The sequence below is a fragment of the Cnephaeus nilssonii genome (assembly GCF_951640355.1).
Source record: "Cnephaeus nilssonii genome assembly, chromosome: X".
Taxonomy (NCBI): domain Eukaryota; kingdom Metazoa; phylum Chordata; class Mammalia; order Chiroptera; family Vespertilionidae; genus Cnephaeus; species Cnephaeus nilssonii.
Window position 1 is genome coordinate 77,215,643 of NC_137071.1, and position 17,749 is coordinate 77,233,391.

Consider the following 17,749-nt stretch of genomic DNA (forward strand, 5'->3'; position numbering starts at 1 on the left):
TCTATATGGCCTACGAATGATGTTATAAATATCCAAATGGCCCTTTGCAGAAAAAAGAGAAAAAAGGTTCTCCACTTCTGGTGTATAGCAAGAACCCATTGTGTAGAATGATACAAGTTTGCACATGTGTATGCCTATGTGTATATATGGGCATGCAAGTGTCCATGCATGTGTGTACACAAACATGTGTGCACAAGCATATACTGGGATTAGGTGTTTTTCTTTTTTCTTTACACTTACACTTTCAACATAGAAAATTTTAAAAATACAAATGGTATTTTAATGAAGGGAGAAAAGTATTTTTAAAAAATACCCGAATGCTCATTAAGTACAAGGTACTACACCTCTAGCACAGTGTCACTGTAAAATATACAATGAGGAAACAACATTGCAAGTGTCGCCCAGTGTGTAAAAGTTTGATATTATTAATCTCTATAGTTACTATCAAAACAGTACTCATAAATTTAGAAATACACGGTAGAATGGTACAGGATAAAAAATAAAAGAATCTCTAAATGGCTCCTCTAATACTACTCCCTGTTCCTCTAGAGATCACTGGTGGTATGTATCAACTAGACCTTTTTGTGTTACCCATACACATGGTAAGGTCTTGTGTTCTTTTAGATAAGTGTAATAATGGTATATAGACTGTTAAATAACTCTTTCCCTTCCCCACAACCTTTTAACAATGTTTTGGAACTCCTATGCCAGTTTAGATAGGTCCAAGGGGCTTCTTTCCTCTAAAAGCTCTAGAGTGTTCCATATAACAGCATATTATTATTAAAATCATTCCCCTATTAATGGATATTTAGGTTACTTCCAAGTTTTCACTGTTATGACCTGTTTCACTACAGTAAAATCTTATGTATATCTTTATATACATGTGTAGATATTTCCCTAGAATAGGTTCCTAACAGAATTGCTGGGTAAAAAAAAAAAAAATGTACATTTAAAAAATAAGAGGATTGGAGAAACCAAGATGGTGGCATAGGTAAACACCTAAACTGCTCCCTCGCACACAATTTCAAAACTACAACTAAAAGACCAAATGACATCTTCCAGAACCACAGGAAGGCTGGCTGAGTGGAAATTCTACAACTAGAAGGAAAGAGAAAAGCACACTGAGACTCAGAGGAGCTGCAGAAGGCAGAGGTACAGAGGCGCGCGCGCGTGGAGAGGGCTGGCAACTGAGTACGCGGCTAGCTTTCTCAATTGGGAGGGAGACAAAAGCTCCCGACTGCTCTGAACTCCAGTTCTGGGCGAGACTCTGGGGACCCAGACTCATACGGGGAGAAACTGTACTGTCTGGCAGCAGGCAAAACTTGAGGGCGGCTTTCTCTCAGAGGTGCTTGCAGCGATTACCGCAGGACACTGAGAAAAAGGGGCCTCTTAGGGCAGGGCTGACGGGAAGCCATTGCTGTGTGCTCCGCCCTGAGACTTCGCCCCATCCAAGCTGAGCACAGAGGCTTTTGCAAGTCTTATCTCATAAGGGTGTCTCCAGCACAGAAGTTCTCCCATCGTAGACACAGCTGATCCTCACAGCCAATTGGCCTGGAGGTCAATTCCTCCCAGTGATATCAACAACAATCAAGGCTTAACTACAACAAGACTGTGCACACGGCCCACAAAGGGGTGCACCAAGAGTGTCCACCTCAGGTAACTGGGGAGGCTGAGCCACTGGGCCCTATAGGACACCTAGCACACAAAGCCACTCTATCAACTCAGGGAAGCAGCCAAAATGCAGAGACAAAGAAACAGGTCACAAATTAAAGAAATGGAGAAAAGCAAATGACTGGATATAGAGTTCAAAACCACAGTTATAAGGTTTTTCAAGAATTTTCTAGAAAGGCCAATAAATTTAGCGAGACCCTCGAGGATATGAAAAAGGACCAACTAGAAATTAAGCATACACTGACTGAAATAAAAAAAATAATATACAGCAATCCAACAGCAGACTAGAGGATCGCAAGAATCAAGTCAAAGATTTTAAATACAAAGAAGCAAAAAACACCCAACTGGAAAAGCAAAAAAAATTAAAAAATATGAAGATAGTGTAAGGAGCCTCTGGGACAACTTCAAGCGTACCAACATCTGGGGGTGCCAGAAGAAGAGAGAGAGCAAGATAATGAAAACCTATTTGAAGAAATAATGACAGAAAACTTCCCCCACCTGGTGAAAGAAATAGACTTACAAGTCCAGGAAGCGCAGAGAACCCCAAACAAAAGGAATCCAAAGAGGACCACACCAAGACACATCATAATTAAAATGCCAAGAGCAAAAGACAAAGAGAGAATATTAAAAGCAGCAAGAGAAAAACAGTTAGTTACCTACAAGGGAGCACCCATACTATTGTCAGCTGATTTCTCAAAAGAAACTATGCAGGCCAGAAGGGAATAGCAAGGAATATTCAAAGTGATGAATAGCAAGAGCCTACAACCAAGATTACTCTACCCAGCAAAGCTATCATTCAGAATTGAAGGTCAGATAAAGAGCTTCACAGATAAGAAAAAGCTAAAGGAATTCATCACCACCAAACCAGTATTACATGAAATGCTGAAAGGTATTATTTAAAAGGAGGAAAAAGAAGAAAAAAGTAAAGATAAAAATTATGAACAACAAATACATACCTATCAAAAAGTGAATCTAAAAGTCAAGTGAATTAAAAACCTGAAGAACAGAATAGACTGGTGAACATAATAGAATCAGGGGCATAGAATGGGAGTGGATTGATAATTCTCAGGGGGAAGGGGGTGTCTGTGTGGGGGGTACGGGAAGAGACTGGACAAAATCATACACCTATGGATAAGGATAGTGAGGGGGAGAGGTAAGGGCAGAGGGAAGGGTGGGAACTGGGTGGAGGGGAGATATGGGGCGGGGAGGAGAAACAATTGTAATAATCTGAACAACAAAGATTTATTTAAAAAAAAATAAGAGGATTTTGGTATTCTTTATCAAAAAGTTTAACAATTTGCACTCTCATTAACAGTGTATAGCACTGCCCAGTTCTTTCCAAAAGTGAATGTTATAGTTTTTGCCAATGGATTTGGTGAAAATTGTATTTAAGAAAAGGAAACAGCAGCCAAATTGGAGTCACTTCTGCTAAGCCCCATCACCAAACCAAAACTTAATAACTAATCTAATTATAGTTTCAGTCTCTCCCAGGAGTAGAAATTCAAACCAATTAGTCTGAAATTTCCTGATCAATACCAGGATAAAATCTTTGCCATCCCCACCCTGGCCAGTGTGGTTTGGCTGGTTGGGCATTGTCCTGCGCACTGAAAGGTTGCCAGTTCCATTCTTGGTCAGGGCACCTGCCTGGATTGTTAGCTCAATCACCAGTAAGGGTTGTGTGGGAGGCAAACAGTTGATGCTTCACTCTTACATCGATGTTTCTCTCTTCCTCTCCCTTCCTGTCTCTCTTTAAAAAAATCAATAAAAAATCTTAAAAGTAATCTTTGCCATTCCCTTCCAAAAAAAGAAAAAGAAAAGAAATGACCTGGCCTAAAAATAATCTTTTATTTTATTTTACTAATAACATACCTGCTACATCATTCTTCCTATAAAAAAATCTTCCATTTTGTGCAACCCCTCAGAACACCTGGCTAGTTGCTAGAAGAGATGTTGCTTGATTCATAAATTGCTTAATAAAGTAGATCACAGCTTCAAATTTACTGGATTGAATTTTGTTCTTTAACAATGGTTTCAATATTCCTAATTACTACAGTGAATTTTAGTATCCTTTCTTTTTTATTCATCTTTTTTTTTCTGGGAAATGCCAATTCATAACCTCTGCCACTTTTTCAAATGGGTGTCTTTTTTCTTATTGATTTGTTGGAGCTCTTTACATATCATGGATATAAAGTAGACGCCTTTTAATATAATGTTATTTGAAACAGATGATTAGTTAATTGAAAATGTCAATTAAGATGAATAATCATAAAAAAGCATATGACAAACAATTCATTTTATATTGATTTCATTTTGTCAGCAGTAAATGTACACTCATTCATCAAACTTTTGATATAGGGCCAAGAAGACAAAACTTTTTATTTAACTCCAGGCCCACTGAGTTTATGAGACTGACGCACTGCCTACTGCGCTAAGGAGGCAGGTAAGGCCCACTGAGTTTAAAGAAATTTAAACAGGATTCTTAGACAACATATAACTTCAAAGAACTCAAAACACATTGGCAAAGCACTGAGTAAAGAACACTTTTAGATTTTTATATTTATTTTATATGAATCTTTTATCATCTTACCCTAACTGGACAATAATAACTTGATTTCTTCAACTCTTTCAAAAACAATTTGTTTTGTATTAAAAAATGAACCTGCTCTGACTGGTGGTGTTCAGTGGTTAGGATGTCGACCAGAGCACCAAAGGGTCGTGGGTTCAATTCCCAGTCAAGGGCAAGTACCTGTGTTGCAGGTTTGATCCTGGCCAGGTCAGGGCACGTAAGGTAGGCAACCAATCAATGTATCTCTCTCTCACACATCTCTCTCTCTTTCTCTCTCTCTCTCCCTCCCTTTCTCCCTCTCTTCCTCCATCAGTCCATCAGTGTGTCAGTGTCCGTCCCTTCCACTCTCTCTAAAAATCAATGGAAAAAATATTCTTGGGTGAGGATTAACAAAAAAAAAAGATCCTAATGTAACTATCACCCAGCTTCAAAAATTATCCATATGTGCTGTATTTTATTTCTTTTATATCTCTACACTCCGCATACCCACCACCCCTCATATCATTTGAAGCAAATCCCAGATATCACATCATTTCATCTGTAAACTTTCAGTAAGACCTTCAATTCCCTCCCTCATATTTATCACATTACAAAATATGAAAATAAATTAGATATTTACAAAAACAGCCAGCATGTATAAATTCAGTGATAAAAGCATCTGTTCTACTGATGGGTACACAAGCACACTAGTATACTGGAGATCAGCTTACTAATAGCAAGTGTTCACTATACAGTTTAGTTTACAAAGAAAATGAAAAGCATCATTTAATGTGGTGAGTCAGTTAAGTGAAAGTCAATTAAATATTCTGATGCATATGTAGAAACTCAGTCTGTCATCTGCCTTTTTAACTTTGTTTTGGTTGTCTTATGCTTTCCAGACATTTTTTAAATATATGCTTATATTTTTAAATACATTCTTAATTTATTTTTAGTGTATGATGTGAGATGGAATCAATTTCTTTCCAAATGTATAATCAAATGTCCTAACTTGATTTCCATTTTCAACATTACATATATAGGTCATTTAAAAGAACTAAAGTGTTGCCCTGGCCAAGTGGCTCAGTTGGTTGGAGCATTGTACCATACACCAAAAGGTTATAGGTTCCTTCCCTGATTGGTGTACAGTCTATCAATGTTTCTCTCTCTCTTTCTCTCTCTCTCCCCCCCCCCCCTCTCTCTCTCCCACTTCTTCTCTCTCTAAAAATCAATAAAAACACCCTCAGGTGAGGATTTAAAAAGTAAGAAGTGTCAACTTCTAATTTATAAAAGAATGTTATTTTTTTAAACAATAAACCAACAGTCTAAGAACAGCTTAATAGGCTCAAACTACTATGTATTTCTTAATCACATAGCAGTTCTGGGAGCAGGAATAACAGCAGTGCCATTCCTGACTCTTTAATTACCACTCTGGCAACAACAAAATCACCAAAGGACATCAGGACCACATAGGCCTCTTTCTGAATCTCACTAACTGCCATACCTGTGAATTTACATTCACAATAAAATAGCCCACACATGACAACAGAATCAACCCTCTTCATCCATTCCTTAATGTTGCTCTTGGACAACAAACAGTATCTTGTGGACTTAGTAAAGACAATGAATACACTCTTCCCAACCACAGTTTCCCATGGAAACCTAACTAAAAGGTACTAAAAGTATAGGTAAATTTTGTTAAATTTCCTTTATAACATAAAGACTCAATGAATTTCAAGGTTGTTTTGTCCCTAGGCAAACTTTTTCTGTAAGGACCAGGTATTAAATAGGCTTTTAGGGCCATAGTTCTCTGTTTCAACTTTGAGACTGTTATTTTAAAATTTTGAATGCAGCGACAATACATAAATGAAATGATGTGGCTGTGTTATATCAGAACTTGTACTTGGGATTTTGTTGTTGTTCTTGTTTCGTGTGTGTGTGTGTGTGTGTGTGTGTGTGTGTGTGTTGTTTTTGTTTTTACAAAAACAGGTGGTGAGCAACATTTGGCTATTGGCAGGATTTGGCTAGTCCTTGCATTATATCAATGGTTGATCTTTGTGAAATAGCAATCCACTACCCTAGCTGTACACTTATTTGAGCAAATATGGTGACATGAAGGGACAAGTAATCATTTCATTACCACATTACAGAAACAAATACTTTCAAAGTTAATCACTAACCTTTTCCTGTAACTTCTCATATGATCACATACATTTTCAAAATATAAAATTACAAGTCCCCTTCAAGCTAATATTTTAAAAGGTAATTAAAATGAACATTGAGTAGCTACTACAAAAGGAAAACACACAGTCTAAACATACAAATTCAATAATCTTTTATTCATTATTATGATAATGAGTATAAAAAATCTACTAAGTACATGGTCATGATTCGCAACTTCACTACTCAAAATGCAGAATAAATATCCAAAGTACATTTAAGTGAGAACACAACTTTTTTTCCTTTGGGTTATTTACCAAAAAACCTTCATTTTAAAAAAAACCCACACAGTTTTGCCAAAATATGTTTAATTTAGAAAGTGAAACCAAAAATTCCCTTGGCATATCCTGTGCCTATTTAATTTAAAAATATTAATTTTAACATTTCACTTGACAGCCTTGTAAGGCAGAAATTATATTGTTAGTCTTAAAAGGATACAGCCATTTTAATATAGCATGTGTGAGTATGGATTCACACTCTACACAATCAAGACCACTTGTTCACAGGATATATTTGAACTTCAGGATTGCGAAATAAAAAAAAAATGTTCAGACTGCTTAGAAAATTATTGGGTGTTAGAGAAAACAGCAAGGAATAAATTAAATAACAAAAGTACATAGCACCCCTTGACCCCAAAGGCTGATAGATAAAAGGAAAAATTGGTAAACTGGGACTCATCAAAATAGGATACTTTTGTACTGTGAAAATCCCTGTGAAGATGATGAAAAGGCAGGCTATAGACTGGGGGAATATATTTGCAAACCATGTATCCAACAGAGGACTAGTATTTAGAATATATAAAGAACTTTTAGAACTCAACAGTATAAAAAGAATATCCAACTAGAAAATTGACAAAAGACATGAACATACAGTTCACTAAAGAGAATTCAGAGATGGCAAAAGAGCACATGAAAAGATATTCAACGTCATTAGCCATAAGGGAAATGCAAATTAAAACTATGACAAGATATCACTATACACCTATCAGAATGGCTAAAATATAAAATAGTAACACCACCAAATGCTGGCAAGGATAAGGAGTATTGATATGTTGCTGGTGGGAATGTAAAATGGTAAGCCATTCTGGCAAACAGTTTGGTAGTTCTAACTAAACATGCAACTAACATACAACCACAGCAATTGTGCTCTTAGGCATCTATCCCAAAGAAATGAAAATTTATGTTTACATAAAAAGCACTACATGACTGTTCACAGGAGCTTTATTCATAACAGGTTTTTAAAAAAAACAACCACAGGAAATAGCCAGATGTCCTTCAAAGGGTGAATGTTTAAACAAACTAGTACATCCACACCATGGACTACGACTCAACAATGAAAAGGAACTATCAATACAAGACACATTCCCTGCAGGAATCTCCAGGGAATTATGCTGAGTGGGGGAAAAAAGCCAATCTCAAAAAGTTACATACTGTATGATGCCATTTATATAGCATTCTTGAAATGGCAAAAGTATAGGCATGTAAAACAAATTAGTGGTTGCCAGGGGTCATGGAGGGAGGGAGAGAGATGGCTGTGACTACAAAATGGTGATGAAACAGTTCTGTATCTTAACTGTGGTGGTAGTTACACAAATTTAACCATGTGATAACACTGCATATAGCTAAATACACACACAAAAATGCATGTATGTAAAACTGATGAGCTCTGAATCAGATGGATGGAATGCATCTATTTCAATTTCCTTTGTTGTAATATTGTACCACAGTGATGCAAGATGTTACCATTGGAGTACATTAGATAAAGTGTATCATTGCTTAACAAGTGTTTAAGTATTTACATCTCAAAATAAAGTTAAAAGAGAAAGAGTAAGACAAGCCAGTGAGTGCTAGGAGTGGGGGAAAAGAGGTTTTATTTTTGCTAAGGTCTCAGCAATTAAAAGTTAAGGAAGAAAGAAAAAAAAGGAATGCCAAGAAGAGTCTAAAGGCTGCAATTAATACAATCACCCACCTCTTCCTACCCTGTAGAGCTTCAATATCCTCAGGACTTTATGTCCATGATTTGACTGTTATTGTTGTTCATAAAAATAAACTATCACCGAAACCGGTTTGGCTCAACGGATAGAGCGTCGGCCTGCGGACTGAAAGGTCCCAGGTTCGATTCCGGTCAAGGGCATGTACCTTGGTTGCAGGCACATCCCCAGTAGGGGGTGTGCAAGAGGCAGCTGGTCAATGTTTCTCTCTCATGGATGTTTCTAACTCTCTATCCCTCTCTCTTCCTCACTGTGATAAATCAATAAAATATATATTTAAAAAAAATAAAATAAATTAAAAAAAATAAACTATCTATACATATATCTCTCCACAACCCACACATACAACCACTATTATCCCATATTAAACTCATAGGGTAAGGCTTGTCTTAACCATCATATCCTGGTAACTGGCACAAAATAAGTGACAGATGAAGGAACAAGGTAAATTAAATGAACGAATGAATGAGATGCCTGCATATTCTTTTAAAGTTCTTAGTCAATTACAAGGCAGTATGTATACATTTCCTTACAAATTTCTAAAAGCCATAAACATTAAAAACAAACAAACTGTGGTATGAACCTGGCCCAGTGGCTCAGTTGGTTGGAATGTTGTCCCGTACACCAAAAAGGTTTCAGGGTTGATTCCTGGGCACATACCTAGGTTTTGGGTTTGATTCCTGCTTAGGACACATATGGGAGGCAACTGATTTCTCTTTCTCTCTCTCTCTCTCTCTCTCTCTCTCTCTCTCTCTCTCTCTCTCTCATCAATAAGCATATCCTCGGGTGAGGATTATAGAAAATAAGTGTTATGCACACTGCACATTTTACTTACAAAAAGAAATAAGCAATACCTGACTTTTTGTAAAATGCTTCCCAATTTAGAGATTTCCACATATAGCATAATCATTTGCTAAGAATGGATTAAGAATTATGTATATATAAATTGGAACTAGTATATGCAGATCTTTGAGAAAAACATTCTAAACAACTGGTATAACTAATTATATATGGCACAACCTTGATGCAAATGGCATCAGACAGACATATATATGTGTTCATATATATAGTATATAAACAAAGAATGCAAATTGGGGGACTTATGGATCACTCTGTCAACCATCAAGACACTTTTACAAATACAAAAACTAAGAGAGGTAAAGTAACTTGCTCAAGGTTATACAATTAGCTAGAACTGGAACTGAATCTGAGCCTCTCGGGTATCTCAATTCATTTCTCACTAAATATGGCAAGACTCTCCTTTCTCCTCCCATTCCACTCCTACCCAAAACAATTAAAGAAAAAAAGGAAAGACTCATGGGCATAGACAACAGTATGGTGATTGGCAGAGGGAAAGGGGGTGGGGGAGGTAGAAGAGGATATGGGAGTGGTAAATAGTGATGGAAGGAGGCTTGACTTGGGGTGGTGAACACACAATACAATATACAGATGATGTGCTATAGAATTGTACACCTGAAACCTAAGTAATTTAATTAACCAATGTCACCCCAATAAATTCAATTAAAAAAAAACAGAAACAAATCTTAATGTAAATCATTTTTCATTGTTTTTTAGAGAGATGGGAAGTAAGGGGAGAGAGGGAGAGAAAGAGAGGAAGAGAGAAACATCCATTTGTTGTTCCACTTATATATGAATTTGGGATCAAGCTCGAAACCTTGGTGTATCAGGGTGATGCTCTAACCAACTGAGCTACCAGGCCAGGGCTAAATTACTTATTTTTTAAATAGGGTTTTTTAAGGGGGGGGGGGGGGGGACTGAATTTACTCAAGCTTTTTAGGGTTTCAATACGCCGTCTGTGAACTTTTAGTTGTCAAATTACTCTCACATCAGAACAATAACGTACTTTATTCTATGGTGCAAGTACTATACTAACAGTTTAATGTTTCATCTTTCACTTAAACGGCTGAGAGGGGTTTATTCTTACAGAAGTCTTCTTACATATCTTGCACTTTACCAGCTTCAATGGAAAATATGAGCTATTTTACAATTCAAGGAAGAGGCTTTCACTATTAAAATCTTGATTGATAGGCTCATGGACGGTACTGTAATTGAATCTCCATTTGCATGCAGCCTTAGGTATCAAAAACAGTTAAGCCCTGGCCCAGTAGCACAGTTGCTTAGAGCGTGGTCTGATCCACTAAGGTTGAAGGTTCCATCCTGGTCAGGGCACATACAAGAAACAACCAATGAACGCATATACTAGTATAAGTGAAACAATAAATCGATATTTCTCTCTCTAAAATCAGTAAATAAAAACTTAAAAAACTAATTTTAGAGGCAAAATACAAGAAAAACTATAGTGACAAGTAACTACCGGGAAATAGTTGATTAAACCATAAAGGAGACTGCTTACTTTTTCAAAGGGATTCATTAAATGCCATTTTGCCCTTATTCTTCATCTCACAGCAGTGATGATTGATTTTTTTAAGTTCAAAGAGCGAATAGAGCAAATTCATTACAAGAGGAAGGAAAAATAAATGCCTTTGAAGGAGCATATGCTGGAGTGAAGAGGAGAAATGACGTCTTATTTAAAATATGTAACCCCTTGATGGGGGTTAGGCAATGAATCATATTCTCCTCGATTTTTCTATGTGCTATAGACATCCGCCACAGTTCTTTCTGTAGGGCACTGGAATGAGAGGAAGAGGAAGTGAATAAAGCTAATACTAAATATATAGCACCCACTGAGGACAAGAATATAGAAAGAACGGGGGAAAAAATAAGAGCATGCTTCTGCTAAAATCCAGCTGTTTTCTACCATATGTAACAATACAGAAGCTAAGAGGATAGCGAAAGCCAGGGCATCCCTCACATTAGAAGGGCGGATGCTTCTAAGGTAAGAGACCCGCTTACCCTCGGATATACAGAGGGAGCCAGAGGGGACAAAATGGAGTTGAGGTCTAGGGACGCCCTAAAGGTCGTTGGGAAGCCTGGCAAGCTCTTGGTGTGCCCCTTTGGAAAAAGGCAAAGCAAAGGATAGTACCCCGATCAGGAAGATGCCTCTCCCTCTCCGGGAATGGTGAGCGGCAGAAGAGGCAGCCCCGGGTCTCAAGGACTCCAGACTTCAGTAAAGGGGAAGATGTAGAAATCTCGGAGATCTCTCCGGCCCCGGGGGAGGCGGGTGGGTAGTCGCTGGGGCTCAAAAAGAAATGGAGCCGATTTCGGGAACGGGAACGGGAACGGGAACGTTCGCTCAACCGCCTCTGGGCTCAGGTGTCCGAAGGTGGCGCCGGGCCGAAGCCTCACCAGCGGGGGTTACTCACCGGAGGAGTTACCCACGGCGATCTCGCAGCCGGCAGGCGCCAGGCCCTCGGGGAGCTGGCGGAAAGGAGCGGCGCGTCCGCTAGCGCTGGGGCGAGGAGGGGCGCGCCGGGGAGGCCGCAGAAAAAGCCGCAGCGGCGCGCGCGCACGCCAACGACCGGCGGAGGCGGAGCCAGGAGCTGCGGCGCGAGCCCGGAAAAAGACGCGCCTGGAGGGGCGGGCGGAGTCGGGGCGCGCGGTGGTGAGGCTGAGCCGGCCGAATGGCGGGAGCCCACGGCTCGGCCCACCCACGCTTCGGCCTCCGCTCGCCCGGGACGTCAGCCGGAGAGGCGGGGCCGAGCGGGCACCTAGCGTGAGGGAGGGTGCTGCGGCGAAGCTGCACGGGCTCTGGGCGCGCCGCAGGCTCGCCTCGGGGTCTCTAGCTCCCGCTTCCGACTCGCTTCTGCCGGGCTGGCTGGCCGCGTTATCCCGTGTGTTTTCAAGGTCTGCGCCAGTCCGGTTTCAGCGAAATGCGGAACCTGCTCTAAAGTTCCTCTCAGGTCGTCTTCCAGCTGCCCTTTAGAAAGAATGCATCTTTGGATTCACTACCTTTCCTATGGAGAGAGATCTTGCCGAGCAAAGACACCTTGCTCCTCCAAGCCTGAGCTAATGCCTGCATCTTCCATTTATTTCGCCTCTCACTGCGTCAAGACCCCCGCCCCCTTCCTCCTGCTGATGATATATCACAAGGATGCAGGGTTTCCACTTTATGCCTTTCGTATCCACAGTGCTGCAAGGAAAAGTCACTGTAGCGCTCTGGTATCTCACTGGACCTGATCGTTGCTTCTGAGCCAGTCCTACAAATACTGTTCCTAAGAGATTTGAGAAATTGCTGTTAAAAATAAGATTCCAGCAAACTGTCTCCGAACTTCAAAAGGAACAGATCATAATTGCAAATGAGCCACGACAAACTGCCAAGAATTTATTACAAAAATAATAAGAAAGCGCCAGTATTCTTCCAGTTTCCTGATGCAGACTAGAAGACTAGCTTCCTCTTCCTGCTAGTAATTGACATTTCATTTCACTTGCTATTTTCATTTTCCCAAAGAATTACCAGAGGTAACAACATTCACGTGTGTCTCACCGCCTCAGGTTACAAGCTAGAGTCATTCTAAAACTTTAATTTGCATCTGAATCCTCTGGGGTGCTTGTTAAAATATGGGTGCCTGTATCTGCAACCCCAGTGTATTGCATTCAGATATGAGTGGGGCTGAGAAATTTGAACTTTTGATATGTTTTATTGATTTTAGAGAGGAAGGGAGAAAGATAGAAACATCATGAGAGAGAATCATTGATCAGTTGCCTCCTGCACACTCCACACTGGGGATTGAGCCCACAACCTGGGCATGTGCTTTGACCAGGAATCGAACCAGTGACCTCTTGGTTCGTAGGTGAATGCTCAACCACTGAGCCACACCGCCAGGGCGAAATTTGAATTTTTTAATGAGCATTCCAGGTAACACTATAGGTGGTTGGAGGTTTATAATTAAGAGAGTATGGAGTTATAGCTTTTGTATATTACTACTCTGAAGTGGGATCACTCATCCAATTTCCAACAGACCCACCCACTTACATATAACATGCCTATAATTATTGCTATGGCAGTTCTGTAACTTCCTTTTACGATTGACCTAGAAAGTTCAGGACTTCAAACAACAATTTTAATTGTCATGTTTATTTCACGAGATCTTGTTGTAATGCCAGAAATAATCATTTGTCAGCTATATAATTCACTGGGTACCTATAGTGTAGAGCATGTTCTTGAATAACGTGGTTTGTTCAACGTCATTTCGTTATAAAGTTGATGAGATGCCTTAGGAACTTAACTCTTGTTTGTATCAATTAGCCTAGGGTAAAATTGGTTTTGTTATACCTCATTTTGCTTAGAAGTTAAAGGAGAACTTACTATACAGAGAGCACTGTCATCTATAGTCAGGTTAACACAAATGAAATCAAAGAAATAATGATCCCTAACCCTCAACAAACTTTGTATCTAGTTGTAGAATTAAAACACAAAGTACAGACCCGGTGTAACACATCGATCTGTTGGACCAAGATGAAAAAGAACTTGTAATTGAAGAATACTTTTGTCAATTTCCTTTACCACCAGTCACTTAGCCAAGACCTTTTCAATTAGGTAATTTCCTCTGAACACCGAGTCCTCAGCTTACTGCAGTTCCTCTAATTCTACAAGGTTTCAAGGAAAGAGCCTGAAGCTCTCAGTGTTTTTGTTTATATGTATGGGCACATAACACACTATGTATAGGCGTGTGTGTATAATATAGGTATATTTTTGAGACCAAGAAACTACTTGAATTTTCAACATCTTTATCACTTAAGCTATTCATTAATGCTGACAGTTCTGGCTATTTTTATCACCTACCATAGCTCACCTTTTCCTCTACAGTTAATTGCACCCAGGATGTAGAGGAAAGGAGAGTTATATTGCCAAAAAGGAAACCAAGTGTATTTATAGCTTTTCCTTTTTCATTTTTCAAGATCAAAACAAACCTTATTTAATTTCTTGTCACCAGAAACCCTCCAGAACTACTACCCAGGAGCAAAACATTCCCCTGCCAGCTGTCTGACATTTTAAGGAGAACATTTGCACCATTGTTTACTAGTTAGGAAGACAGGGGATTATTATCCTTATTTTACAGATGGAGAACCAGATGCAGGTCAAATGACTTGTCCAGTCACACAACTAACTAGTAGCAAAGCCTGGATTTCCTACCACAGTTCTGATGACTTCTAGCCAGGGTGCTCGCCACTATATCAGGCTTTCTCGGTAATAAGTCCTCCTCAGAATCACCAATGCAATTAGAAATAGAAAAGAAAAACATGGAAATTGAAAAGAGAAAGTTGTACAGCAAAATTGACAAATTCAAAATACAACATAAAAAGCAATGAATGCATGAAAATTAAAATGTTTGAAGCCAAACAGAATTGAGCAGGACAGCTCTGCTAGCAGGTACCGATATTTAGGTCTTGCCCATTTTACTCTCCTGTAATAAGAAACTGAAACAGATAGCCAGGCTACTGGCATTAGTTATTTATGGAAGGTCAGAAAACAACAATTCTTCATTGACTGGGGAACAGGCCTTTGTGTGTTAAATATATTTCACAGGTTTGTAAAGTAATAATATCCTCTTGTGGAGGAAATCACAAGCTGCAGGATTTTATAACAATTTTTTTCACAGTCCAATTATGTCTTGTCATTAATAAGACTTTATTTTTTTCAGACCAAATAACCAGGACAAATATTGTCTTCAATGGCGTGTCTGAAACAACTGGTGAAATCAGAAACCTAGACAGAAGATGATCTCACTATGAGCATAAGTAATAACCCAAGCTACTCTTTTAAAAAATAGTCAAAGGCATAGTAGTTATATCTAAATGTTCTTTTTTTTTTTTGAGAAATGATTCTTTGTCATTTCAACCATTTCTTGTGATTGAAGTACATTTTATAGTTTTTTAATTAATTGAAAAACCAAAACAAATGGAAAGACTGGATGGGAACACTGAATATTATAAAGAGTCAGTTTCTTCCCAAATATATATATAAAGAGGTAATATGCAAATTAGACCGGGACTCCGTAACGGGTCACGATCAGACAGGAGGAGGTTGTGCGCTCAGGTGAGGCCTGGAGCAGAGACAGAGACAGAGGCAGGGGGGCCTGCCCGAGCTGGTGCGGCGACTTGAGCAGCCCCAGAGTGGACACAGGCAGAGGGGCCAGAGGACGCTGCGAGTCAGGCGCAGGTCCTGGCCCCCCGCGGCGCCAGTCCGGCCTCTCATGGTGCCAGTCCGGCCTGACTCCCACGGCAGCTGGTGCTGCGTGAGTCAGGCACGGGTCCCAGCCCCCCACAGGGTGTCTCCTCGCACAGCAGGAGGCAGGGCACCTCCTTGTGCAATTTTAATCACGCTGGGCCTCTAGTTAATCTATAAAGTCAGTGCAGTCCAAGTCAAAATCCCAGCAGGGTTTTAATGGAACTTGATTTCATTGTTTCTCACTAACTCATTCTTTGTCTTTTAAAAAGTGAAAGGACTTTACTTTGGGTGGTGAGCACACAATGCAGTATGAAGATAGTGTTTTATTGAGTTGTACACTTGAAAGCTGTATGATTTTATTAACAAACTGCACCCCAATAAATTCAATTTTTAAAAAAAGCAAACTCCTATCTATCCCCTCTAAATAAAATCTGCAGTATCCTTTCAAATTGCTTTACCAACCTTCCCAAAAGGGAGGAAACAACAACAAAGTATTCATATTACCCATGAGGCAAATGAAATGGGCTGTGGTTGTCAACAAGTCTGCAAGGAAGTTACCTTTGGTATATTTTTACCCACTTTCTGTAGTGCTTCTAGCCTAGGTTAGGGGAAAAGGTAATCAATATCATAACTCACCTTAAATCTCTAGTTTTCTTTCCCTTTCACATACAAGAAGATTCTATTTTATCTCTCATTCTTAAAAGACAAGTCAAATAACAAAATTTAAAAATGCCCCTTATTCAGAATTATTAACTATTAAAATCCAGAAGCCACATAGAGGCAGAGTAGCAAATGGAAAATCTTTAGAAACCATTTGGGCATTGAACTTGGACCACTTTCGACCATGATACATAACTTCTTCAGAGCCTCAGCTTCCTCATCTGTAAATTGGGGATAATATTACTTCATTCATAAGGCTCCTCTAAGAAAGGATTAAATGAAATCATGCTTATAAAATGCCCAGCTTATGGCAAATGTGTAGTAAATGGTAGCTACTAATTACCAATCTCCTCATTTTACAGATAGGTAAAAAAAATAAGCTAAAATCAAAACTCATATTCTTCCATTATACCACACCAGTCTTTCTTCAGATTCTCCTGTTTATTGATTGACTTTCTTTAAAGCCAAGGACTAAATTCCTTAAGAAGTGTTCTACCACCACCACCTTCACTTTCATTCATTAAATCACTCTCTAATCTCCAAGCTAACCTCCATTCCCTTCAATCCTCTAAATATACCTTTTGATAATGCTTTCTATGAAATGTAAAAACCCCATCATTATAACTAGATATTCACTCTGCTCAACCCATGAACATTTATTCAAAATAATCCTTCTTCAAATTAAAAAGCTGTAATAAATCTATCTCCTTCACTTAGACCATATATGGCACCTGGTACAGGCCAAGTTATTGTCATTCAAATGGAAAATATTTAGCAATGTGTTTGAATAACAATGGACACCAGTTGTTGTTGAGTACTTACTATGTGTCAGACACTGTCCCTGCCCCCAGCACTTCACATGTATTATTTCATTTTACCTTCACAATAAGCCTATGAGGTAGATATTATTTGAGAGAAAAATGTGCATGTGGCTGAATAAGTAATGTTTCACATGTACATCTTATTATCACATAAACTCATCTACAAGAGAAGAAAAGTCTCATTTTGGAATATCTTACATCTATACTAAACCTAGGGGGAACCCCTCCTCTGACAAGACATTTAAAGCAAATACTACCTTAAAGGTAAACTCATAGATATTGAAAGTCAGTTTTGGCTATGAGATGTATCTAATACATATCATCTATACAAGTAGCTTTCAGAATCTATGGCGAACCTCAACTTTCTACAAGATCTTTTCAATAATATTTATGAAATTATAAATTTCTGACTTTATTGCCACTGGGCAAAATTTAGGTATGGCACTCTGGATCAGCTTATGAATAACTTCCTCCCTGTGACTATTCTCTGTCTTCAGTGAGTCATGGTGCAAATTAGGCCCTATGTAAAGGTCTCTAAACTCTTTGTAACTAACTGTACATCACTATACATGGACTGATATATTCCTGAAAGATTATTTACAAAGCAATTTTCACACAATAAGCTCTACTTTTCCACTGACTGTCTCTTTATTATTTTTAATTTCTTTATTGATTAAGGTGTTACTTATGTGTCTTTATCCCCCCATTATCCCCTTTACCCCCCAACCCCCCATTCATGCCCTCACCCCCCTGTT

At 39.0% G+C, this 17,749-nt stretch overlaps 1 protein-coding gene across 9 annotated transcripts in view; it reads right to left on the reverse strand.

Annotated features, from left to right (window-relative positions):
• ACSL4 (acyl-CoA synthetase long chain family member 4) overlaps nucleotides 1–11,927 on the reverse strand; it is an 84,072-nt gene extending 72,145 nt beyond the window's left edge. For 6 of the 9 annotated variants that reach the window (XM_079765117.1, XM_079765116.1, XM_079765122.1 and 3 more), the window contains exon 1: nucleotides 11,708–11,846. The gene's annotated coding sequence lies outside the window, so the exon portion shown is untranslated. Of the gene's footprint in view, nucleotides 1–11,707 lie in introns of all 9 variants that reach the window. The other 3 variants (XM_079765118.1, XM_079765123.1, XM_079765124.1) reach the window with 3 other exon arrangements.
• Nucleotides 11,928–17,749: the final 5,822 nt, after the last annotated feature.